Raw genomic sequence first — 12,057 nt, forward strand, 5'->3', positions numbered from 1 at the left:
CTTAACTAAGCATTAAATGACTGGGCAAGGTTGGTCATTTTATCCCATCTTGGTTTTGGGAATTTTGACATAGCCCAATGTTCGGGTGTATTTTCTTCAACCCATTTGGCCAAAGTGTCGTTGTATTTTCATAGTTCAAACATGGAAACATTGTAATCGCTCTCTAACCTTGCATAGACAAATACTATCTAGGAATTGGAACGCATTTTCTTTACCTTTGTTCCCTCTTGTGTTATGTTTACTTAAAAAAAAAAAACTGAAATTCTCCTTCAAGTGATGCTAATAGTAGGCGTGGTTTTCAAGGCCAAACACTTCAGGAACACTACAAAGGAGGGTAGGATGTCTATATGAGATAACAACGACTTCCTTCTCTCCAACAACTTTCTTCAAGTTTTGCAAAAACCAATACCAATCCTCATAATTTTTTGAGCTCATCACGTCAAAGGCTAAGGGGAACATGGAGTCATTAGCATCGTATGTGGTGGCTAAAAATAATGCACCCCTATATGAGCCACTCATATGGCCTGAGTCAATAGCAATGATTGGTCGACACCCAATTGCAAACCTTTTGATAGATACTGCATGAGCAACAAAGAGTTGCTCAAAATGGTCATTACTTGAATGACTCAATTCAACAATGCTTCTCGGATAAGTTGCAACCATTCTCTCACACATCCAAGGCAACAATTTGTAATAATATTTAGGCTCTCTATAAATGCGCTCATTCACCTTCTCCTTAATATTCTACGCTTGAAGATATGTCAATTGCATCCTATGTTGCCTTTGGAAGTCCTTACAAATTTGGCGGGGTTGGTAATCAGGAGTAGACCATATCACATCATCAATGAGCAATGATGCACGATTGGATCTCACTAAAGGTTGGGATGAGGCAACATCTTCCAAACTATGGTTGTGGAGGTTTCGAAATATGTGAACTTGAAAGATGTTTGAATTCCCTATTGCATGAGCAGTGACTTTCCATGGACATTCATCAACTATGCAAACTATTGTCATGTGTTTTATACTATTCCTCTTGAAGCAATAATGGAATCTACCAACAATTGACATCAAATACACGGCATCCTGAAACTCGACAGTATTGGGGAAGGTATGTCCGCTACCCATAATGGAATTTTGGAACTGCCTTGAGTCATGTTTAAGCATATTTGATTTAACACATCTTTGGGAAACCCTATATGACTCAATTGGAAGAGAGTCATTACAGATGTCCATTAGTGGATCACCATTGGAGGAAACTACTTGTGTCAAATTCGAACCAACAATAGGTGTTAGGGCACTACAAATAAAACATAAAAACAAATTCCCATCCATCTACATATGTTTCAAAAGTTATTAAACAAAGTGAATGTGATGTTGGTAAGGCCATATGTACTTAGTCGGTGCAATACAGGATGCAACAACTTCAGTAGATGGGGAGACATAGACACGACAAAACATTTCATTGAATCTAAACATTTTTAATATGGTTGTGTCATCATGTAACGATAGTAAACATGATGGGTTAAACTTTACCGTGAATTCCAATTTGATTGAATTCCGATCAATGTTCAGTTCACCACATAATTTTGAAACGAAATCAGTATGTGACATATGCTCTCTAACAACAATGCATTCGGTCCAACCACCCTTATATTCTATGGACCCACTAGCACACTTAACGGGGTCACCGCCTTCATGAAATAGCAAAACATGTCCCCTTCCATTTCCTTAATCACATCAAAACTTGTTACAAATAAAATGACAATGAAAGTAACTAGGGATTATGGATGAATATAAGATTTCTTTGTATTCAACACCACTTTTGAATTATAATGATGTTGGATTAAATATCGTTATTGACTCATTTTGGAATTTAGTTTTACACTTTATTAAGGTACTACCTAAGGTTGAGTATGGAAGTCCCTAAGGTTTGGTAAGAAACTAAGGTCAACAGTGAGTTCAAGAAATTTGAGTTTCACAATGACAAACAATTTACATTATTATAAGGTAATATTAAAAAATTTTGTTCTTTCCCAAAACCTTGACATCTCAGAAGATAAGGGAGATGCTCATGTCAAGTACAATAATTAGGCACCTTAACCCCCTTAGAAACCTAATGGCCATATATAACCTAATCTTTACAATACGAGGGTAACATTGAAATGTTTGAAGCTTAAACACAAACTAAGGTACATGCATCCCACCCAACCTTAATATTCTCAAAATATATATAGAAATTCATGTAGAGAATAAGCACAGCGGGTTATCCAATAAAATGAAGCAATTCAATGTCTTTTTCATATATTTCAAGTCAAAAAATCTATCCAAACATGGAGCTTACACAAATAATGCTATGAAAATTCAATAGGGAAACAAAAATTGAAAGATAGTATGCCATGGAAATTCAAAATAACGCTACATGAATAACAATATCAATTGATTTCGTATGTTAACGTACAACATACTTTAGTGATTTCTGCTTAATGGGACATCCAAACACGTCTTAAAAGTTTTAAAGAACAGTAAAAATGAAGCATAACATAAACATAGCCTATCAAAAGAAATCCCTTATGCAATAATGTGTATTTGCTATCTTAATCATGACCATAGAATTGAATGTTGTAAATGGTTCAAATTACACAAAATATAACAAAAAACATATCTTCCTCTCTTCAACCACCTTTCGTTTCTCCCAAAATGCATCTATAAAACACACCCACATAAATAAAGATTAATTTAATTTGTATGCCAGCTACACTATGAGCTAAAAATAAACTTGCAGCAAAGTTCAATAAGCTCCTTAGCAATCTCCATTTTTTTTTTCACTACTAATTTTCACATAGGCTTTCAAGTGCAAGAAAATTTATTAATAGAAACTCGGTCCTTGAGGCTTGGCTCAAGTGATAAAGGGTTGGGATGGGTTTGGAGGAGGTTCCAAGTTCAAGTCATGATGGAGGACACAAATAAATAAATAAACTAAAAAGAAAAACTTTAGATGCAATCGTTGAAGTTCCAAAAGAAAATCAAGGAAAATATATTTTTATAATAATAGAGGACTAAAATTAGAGTAAAGTCTCAAGAGTCAATTGGTAACATTTTAACCATAGCTATAAAGCTTAGAAAAAATAGTTGAATCCAACAAACTTTTAGAACAAAAGAAACCTTCATACAATCTATTGAAAGTGCTTAAAGCCTCTAAAACAATGTCATTGATGCATATCATTTTATAGAAAAATTGGCTAAACTCTACTTCCACATGCAATAAGTAAGAAATTTTCTATTACATCCAAAAACTACCAAATATAAAGAACTATGGTGTATGAACAATCAATGACTGGCTAGCTTTCAATGAGCTGGAAACCAAGTAGTTGATTTTATAGTGCTGAGGATCTACTAAATTTGCTAAATTGAAAAAACAAAGAACAAAAATGCCATTTAAGTGTGACATTTTTTAGATTTAAAAGCCTCAAGCACTAAGCATCTTCTTAAATCAGTGTTCTATTGAGTCAACCCTTTTCCTATTGAATTGTCTTTATTTGTGCAAAATACCAAATATAACAAATGGGCAAACACTGGTTTTTATTTTTTATTTTTTTGGTATTTTTAGCACTTTATAAGGCTATTAGGTAGGCTCCAATAGACTACCCAAATCAAATAATTAATTTCCAACTAAAAAGGATTCCAAAATCTCACAATATCAAGTGATCAACTTGAAAAATAGATCATGTTTAGCCAACAAATAAATTATACAAATGAACTTCATGAGTGAATGGCATACCATGTAAGTTAATTCCTTGAATCTCAATTTCCCTTCTCTTCCCTTCATCCAAAGAATTTTTCCCTTTCAATTGTTGTGATAAGACTGAATGTCAAAACAATCAACTTGCACATTTCTATTTGCAACAACCAATCTAGCATCCAATAGATAAAAATTAACAGAAAATTGTATAAAACAGTTGCAATGATACCGTCCCATCTTGTGATGATTGGGAAGTTGATTATCTTGATGATTCTGAGTTTGGCCGAACTTGTGAAAAGTGAGTTGGAAACAAAAGTGTGCAAATATAAGCTTTCCAGATTTGGACAATATACTTCAAACTAGAATAGTAAATGGTAAGAGAACTACATAGATGTAATACCATTGAATTGTATCACAAAAAAGATCCATAGAGATTTTAAGTTTTCCATAATATTTTTAAATAAAAATCAATATCAAGTGCCAATTTTGAATAATTTAAATATATTTATATCTCAATTTAAAAAAAAAAAAAATCAACCCTAAGATAGAAGTCCAATCCATGAAATTGTAAAGTATTTTTTATTTTTATCACCACTTGAAACTCAATTGATGCAAAAAATAGTCTTAAAATACAAACCTGATGAAGATCACTTTGTTATAGTAAATTTTTTTTTCTTTGTTGGGAAGTTAGAGAAACACATGATTCTTGGTGACCAAGTATATACATGGCTAAGAATAAGTTTAGAAACTGTTGAAGCATATGTGCCATCAAATTACCATGTGTACCTTACCTAGTTACAAATTAAAATAAGGTTTGAATTCAGTTATATCGTATATTCTGTAGCTCTCCTCCATAATCAACCTTTAATATATGAAAGTTTTTTACATTGCCACTTTGCACATATGGTGGCATCACAGGTTCAAATTCTCCTCTACTGGGTGGTGGCCAGGAAAGCCTTCATCAAGAGATCTTCTTAGGTTTTTATTGCTCAAAAAATAAGAAATTCTTTGAAAATTTTCTCCAATAGACTCATTAGCTTGAACATAGTTTACACAAAAGTAAGGGCATTTGTGCAACCAACCTCATTAGAAATTTGGTTCCAAGAAATATTATGGCAAGTCTATTTTTTTCTCTTTTAATGAGGTAATGAATTTGTTTAAATGTTTCTGGCAATGTGGACATGTATAAGAAATGTGTCATTTTTCTCCAAAAGAAATTTTGTGATGTGCAGTCTAGTCTAGAAGAGCTCATAGCAGGGTTGTTTTGCATTTCAAAACTATTTATTTATTTCCTTTTTCCACCCATATCAACACGTCTACTACCACCATTAACCTGAGGTAGACCTAGATATCCAAAAGAAAAATGTGTTTTGTGATGTGCAGTCTAGTCTGGAAGAGCTCATAGCAGGGTTGTTTTGCATTTCAAAACTATTTATTTATTTCCTTTTTCCACCCATATCAACACGTCTACTACCACCATTAACCCGAGGTAGACCTAGATATGTTTGTGGTTGCATGTATTTGTGTTTGTATCAAATTCATCACAAAAAAAGGTGTTTGTGTTTGTATAAATGAATACTAGACATAGGTAGCTAGTTAGTGTTGCATGTCTAGAAGTAATGAGGAATATAGAGAGAAAGAAGATGGATCCAAGGGGTGTAGAAAACTTAAGGTTGGTCTTTATTGATTCCATGTCTTTTGAGCTTAGAGCTGGACTGGTCGAGGGGTGGAGAGAGGTGTAGATAATGGAAAAAGGCAAAGGTTATCAAAGATGGATCAAAGTGAGTAGAGGAGTATTGGACTAGCTTTTGAAGTCCTTGGATGCATGCCATAACTGGAAAAGGGGAAAAGCTCTTCAAGAGTGAGATGACCACATATACCAACCTTAAATATTTCTGACATAAACTATTAAGCTTCTAATTCATAGTGACAACTAACTAAGACAACTCTTGACAATACTACATTTAAGTAAAACCAAATAGATCTCATTCTAACTGCATGCTTAACCTTTTCTCTATATCCAAAATTTATTTTTACATATTCATATCTATGTTTGTTTTCTGAAAAAAGATATAGAAACAAGAAAACAGTTTGAATATTTTAATTTTCATGACTAGTAAACATATTTTCTATGACAAGTTTGCTAAACATGTAATTTGTTATAAAATAAACAACATTTATACGCAAACTAGTTTGAAACCTAGCATTACATAAAACACTATGGGGGGAACAATTGATATTCATCTCATCACACACGCATAAAGGACCTTCATTAAACAAAAAAAAAAAAAACACATTCTGATTGCCAAGCTACCATATATGCAAGCAAGAATCCAAATAACCACATTAACAGGTACTTATGCAGATACTATTTACAATTTTAAATCAATTAAAATGTCAAAAGAGAGTAGATTCTACACATTATTACTTCATATGTTGCAATACTGTTCCAAATTTCATATTAGGTGGCTTATAATTGAAAAATAGTTGGTAGCTAAATGCACAGTATATCCAGTTCTAGGAAACAAACATTTTTACCTTAAACTTTGTCCCAACGCTTTGCTTCTGCGAATCAAATGCACCTAAGGATAAAAGACTAGCTTGTTTCTAGGAGTGGTCGAGCAAATTTGAGGCAAACAATTGAGGAAGCTTGCAACTACATGACTAGAAGAGTTGGATTGAATCAGAGTGAAGAGGATCTATGTTCTTTTCCAAGGAGCCACTTGTATCATAAAGAACCTAGCAAACCTCCAGATGTCAGTAAATGGATACACAACGATAAATCTTGATTTTTGAAGGGTTTTCATGAATGAATCAAGCCAGCTTAAACAACCACAGGGTAATTTTTATAAGCATCAGGCTAGTCAGTAATTGTCGCTATGCTAATTTGATTAAGATAAGAAAACTCTACAAAACATGTAACTATTAAACCTCTTTAACAAGTGATCAACTTCAAGTTAACTAGCCTATGTTTGAATTAACGTAAATGTTTTACCACATCATTAGATACATTACAATTTGTGTACACAAGGCCTATTTCAGGATGAGAATTAATTTAGAAATTACAATCACGTAGTCATAGAAGCTACTTTCCAGGTAACAACTTGTTTATTATTAAAAGACTCTTAACTTTCAAAACTCCTACTTGTTTCCCTAAAAAAATGGTAGACACTTCATAAGATGAACCTTATTCTCCAAAGAATTGTCTCCTTCAAGATAATATATATATATATATATATATATATATATATATGAAATAAATTGAGAAAATAGTAAGAGTAACTTTTAATCAAAGTTGGTATCTATCCTTAGATAAATATTGTCTTCTTTAAGAAGTTAATTTTTTATGATCCTTTCTTCTACAAAATCCCTAATTAACATCAATCTAAAAGGAACATCTAAAGGTAAGCCTAAGTATATAAATGTGAGACGTCTTACCCTTTAACCAACAATTGAAACTACTAATTCCATGTTCTTGCATTCTACTTCAGAAATCAAATTTTCTATTCATTCAAAGAACCACCACAAAGAAAAGTAGGTTCACCCCACAACTAACACTTAATCATTACCATTTCCTATCAAAGGAAAGAATAGAACCCTTAGTAAAGAATAAATGAAAAATTTATAACCCTCCAACATTATTTCGTTGGTCATAAAGACTTGAAGAAAACCATAATTGATGGCTCTTTGAACCATATAACTCGAGGCTTATATGACTACATAAACAATTATGAGGAAAATGGATTGCCTTGTCTCAAAACTAGTAAGATGGGTGAAAAACCAAAAGGAGATTTTTTTTTTTCAATATAGAGAATTTGATTGTAGTATTGATAAACTTAATCCACTTATTTTCACCCATCATGCCTATGCCACTTACTTGTATTTAAAATGTCAAAGCCAAAATAGTTTTCTCTCAATGGGATAAAAAATAAAATAAAATTCAAAGAGTTCAAACTTTGCCACTCATCCACAACTCCCTTGGTTTAAATCCTTTACAGTATGTAACATCCATGAGCTAATGATACATAGATTACAGGTTACCGCCATCCATGTCTAGTAAGAACAATAAAGTCCTACAACAAGCTATTTTTGCATCAAACTACATAGTTGCATTGTTAATTGTATATGGTTCTTGGAATTAGATAACGTAGAAACATCTTTTTCACTATTTTAACATAGTCTCGTTCCTCTATTACACACAAGCTATTAAGCTAAGGCTCCCATTCATATTTTGAAAAATATATTGCATTTTGAAAACTAAAAAAGAACATAAAACAAATTAATGATGTGTGTGGTTCTCAAAAAAAATTTCATCAATAGTTCCCCACAAACAATCATCCTTGTAAACATAAAAATTTAAGATATAACAAAAAAAAAAAAACATTTTTCCCAAATATTCTAAATCACAGGCTCGTGAACAACGAAAAACAACCATTCTCATTTCCAAAATTCACTCGATCTAAAAATTTCTTTAACCAAAACAAATTTTCCCTCTATTTCATTCATGCTAAAATGAATCAAAATACAACAAACCCCAAAATATAAGATCTTTGGCCCCAATATTTTCTCAACAGCCAAACAAATCCTTAAATGGAAAACTCATCGGCGATTGATTAATCCAAAGCAAGAGAAAGTTCCACTTCGGTTTCTAGAAACCTTAACAAAATTCCACCTTTGATGAAGAAATATGAAGATCTGGCTCCACTTTGGCTTTGTTGAAGGTTTTCGGAAGATGGCTATCAGGTTTAGGTGGTTGGCTCATGAAGCGAGACACAATAGGGTTAGACCAAAATGAGATGAAGAAGGCTTTGGGAAGATGGGTATCCTTCACTTGGTCAGGACGTCAATAAACAGATTGGTTGCTTGTCTTCATGTATCAAACAAACTATGAAAATGCGAATTTCTTGAGATGGGGTTAGGTCAAAATGAGAGGAAGTGACAGAGAGAGTTTCCCCAGATTTCAAATGTTTCTTGGGTCAGGTGTTCTGTGGGTTTCAAATTTGAGAACTTCAAGTTTTAGATTTTGGTGCTTATCACACTGCTAACATGGACACAGGTGGCAGACAGGGAGACATTAAAGGGCAATTTTAGAAATGAATATGTAAACAATATATGGTGCATGAGAAAGATAATATTTTCCCCATTAATAGGGAAATCTCATATTTCATTTACGTAGGATTCCAAAACCATATATTTTTCCTAATCATAGGTTGGAAACACAAGTTTCCCTTTTATCTTTTACTTTGATAGTTAATGATATGTTTTTTTTTCAAAGAATTTATTTCAAAATAACTAGGAAATAATCTCACACTCATATGGAAAAAATCAAACCTATTAGACATATCATTTTGATCTAATAAAAGTGATTGATATGTTTACCCAATAGGTTGTTCGATCCCACTTTAAGTTCAATAAATGTATCCAAGACAATGAATTTTCCATGTATATATCCAAACCTAGAGAATGTTAATGAAATATCCACACTTTTCATGCATAAACACAAAAAGGTTTATAAAAGTCAATATGCACTAACTCTTAAACATTCCTTGGTTCTAGTCCTCTTGGTCATTTTACCGACTATACAAAATTCATAGATTGAAATATCTTCTAGAATCAAAGAGTCCATACTTGACTAGTCTTTAGATCTTATTTAGATTAATATGACCTAAGTCTAGATACCAAATATTTAATTAATGCTAGGTTCAATATTGAGATTTAACTATCATCACTTGGCAAAGTGATAATGGAATACATATAAAAGTGGAAGATATTACCTCCCATTAACTTGAACAACTAACCTTGCAATTGAAGTTAAGATAAGTACAGTCCTATCATTTAACCTTCTTACTTGTTAAAAACTCTATAATGAACTACAAAAGGTGTGTTTGCAATCTATCCACCATAAATGGCCTAATCCATCATTACACATTCAACAATGAAAATATGATGTGTACTTTCCTTTTTCCTTAGGTGAACTAGACATTCCTTTTTTAGTGGTCTAAAGGGTGTAAAGGAATCACTTAACTTTGAGTTTTCTCTCATATTCTTTTTCTTGAACTTTCCTTATTTAATGTTGTTGTTCTTCTTCTTAGCAGAAGAACCTAAAGAACCCTTGACTCTCATATGAACACCCTTATGGTCTTTGAGAATCCTTTTAGCCATCATGAAGGAAGTGACAAGGTTTATAAGATTATATGAACTCTGCTATTCATAATAGTCCTAAGAGCAGCTTGTCTAAGTTGACTTGCCCTTATTACCAAATAATTGTTGACTAGAAAGAGAATATCAAAGTCTTTGGTAACAAACATGTGTTGCTATTGCAACACATTATCCAAAGGTTCAAGAATTAAACATTTGGTTTTCTAATGCATCTAATACCACATTTGATATACTACTCTTTATTTCTACTAGGTTAGTTCATAAGAAACAATTAACTCTACCTAAACTAGCTTCTATGATATTATTTACTATATCCATAATAATTATTCAATCCAAGTGATTAGTTGAGATTGGTCTATTGTGAGAAAAAAGTGATAATAAATAATAGACATGATATCTGTAACAAAGAAAATGACCATGTATATAACATAATTGAGTATTCAAGGAAATTAGTAATTAATTTAGTAAAAATGTAATGCTCTCAAAGTACATGTCCTTTTACAAGGTATCTTAATATCACAAGAATCAAGCCTATGGTGGGTAGGTCATGCCCTTATAACTAGTTAGAGAGCCTTTCAAATTTATCTCCTTGTTTTAACCTTGAAGGTATCTAAAGGTAAGATCAACATACCTTTTATTTGGCCCATGGACTATGCAAGTGGGAATATAGTGGGTGATTTGACCATTTCATATCCAATAATAAGTGTATAGCCATTATTCTTGAACTATCAATGTCACCAAGTAAGGAACCCCATCAGTGGAGTGGTTGCTCCCACTATAGACATGTCTAGTTTTATTTAAATGGAGAGTCCATATCTCTTGATTCTTTGGGCCCAACTTGCCGATGGGATGGTGATGAACCCAAGTCAAGATGGGCTCAACAATGGAAGTCCTAAGCTTGCCTATAGTCCTCTCTCATATAAACATTGACGCTTCTAATAAGTGTCATTATATATCCCTATATAATGATACTTTTTGAAAGTGCCTTGGATTAAAGCGTCATGATTTTCTATTTTTGTAGTAGTGACATTTCAAACATTTTCATATTCTCTCAAGCACTCTGGGACTCTGTTTCTTTGTCATTTGAAGTCAATTTTTTCCTCGAGTTTTTTACTTTACAGTATTGTTATGCACCTTATTTAGGACATTTCTAGCATATTATATTTTCATCGTATTTTCCTTGATTTTTGAGTCTCTTAGTATTCCATTAGATAAGTCTAACCATAGGCGTTAGTGAGAGATGACTCTTCCTGGGTCACCAAATCTCATTTAAGGCATTGCTCTTCAAGGTCCTTTTAACCCTTTTGATATTCCTTTAGAGTATTTCTACTCTCAGGAGTCGCATGATCGATTCTATGCTCATTTTCAAAGCCATTGTATCGAGGTCGAGCATTTTATCGACCTTCGTGCTTTTCAAGATACTCCTATTCCCACCATTCTCAGAGAAAGAGAGTATGAGTGAAGGTAAAAACCCAGATCTCTATGTTTCCCAAGTCCAAATCAGGTTAGGAACATGCATAACTATCCTAGGCTTTTTCTAAATCTTATGCACAACCGAAAAATAACATTTTTATACTTTAAAAGATTTAGAAAGCGCTAACGAAAACCATACCTCATATTCGGATGTTCCCAAATCAAATCCACATGGTGAAGAAGAAGATTGAAATCACATAAATCTCATAAACTCAAAGTTTTTCACCCAATGACTCAAACCTTGATCTTGGCACACTTCCAGTGGGGAGAAAAACAAGGTGGATGTTATGACTCTCTATCTCTCTGGATGGTAAAAGACAAAAGCTATGAAAACCCTAAACCCTATGGGGTATTTATAGGGTTGCTATGTAGGCTTGAGTGACTTGAGCTCACATGAGCTTGGGTCACTTAATCTAGCCCAAAATGGGTTCTAATTGATTAATTAACCCAATAGGGCCTACTAATTAATCAATTAGCCCAATCTAAAGACCTTGTTCACTTACTCCTATGTAACCTTGCGTAATTACCAAAATGCTCTTATGCACAAAAGTGAACCTAAAGGTCAATTCAACTCTCATAATCAGTGCCAACAAGGTATATGAGCTCAGAGCGAGGACTATTAGGACCCATAGGAATACTGACTCCCTCAGAATCCAATTCTAGAGATTATTTAACATCCCACTACG

The sequence above is a fragment of the Vitis vinifera genome, chromosome 18, assembly GCF_030704535.1.
Source record: "Vitis vinifera cultivar Pinot Noir 40024 chromosome 18, ASM3070453v1".
Taxonomy (NCBI): Eukaryota; Viridiplantae; Streptophyta; class Magnoliopsida; order Vitales; family Vitaceae; genus Vitis; species Vitis vinifera.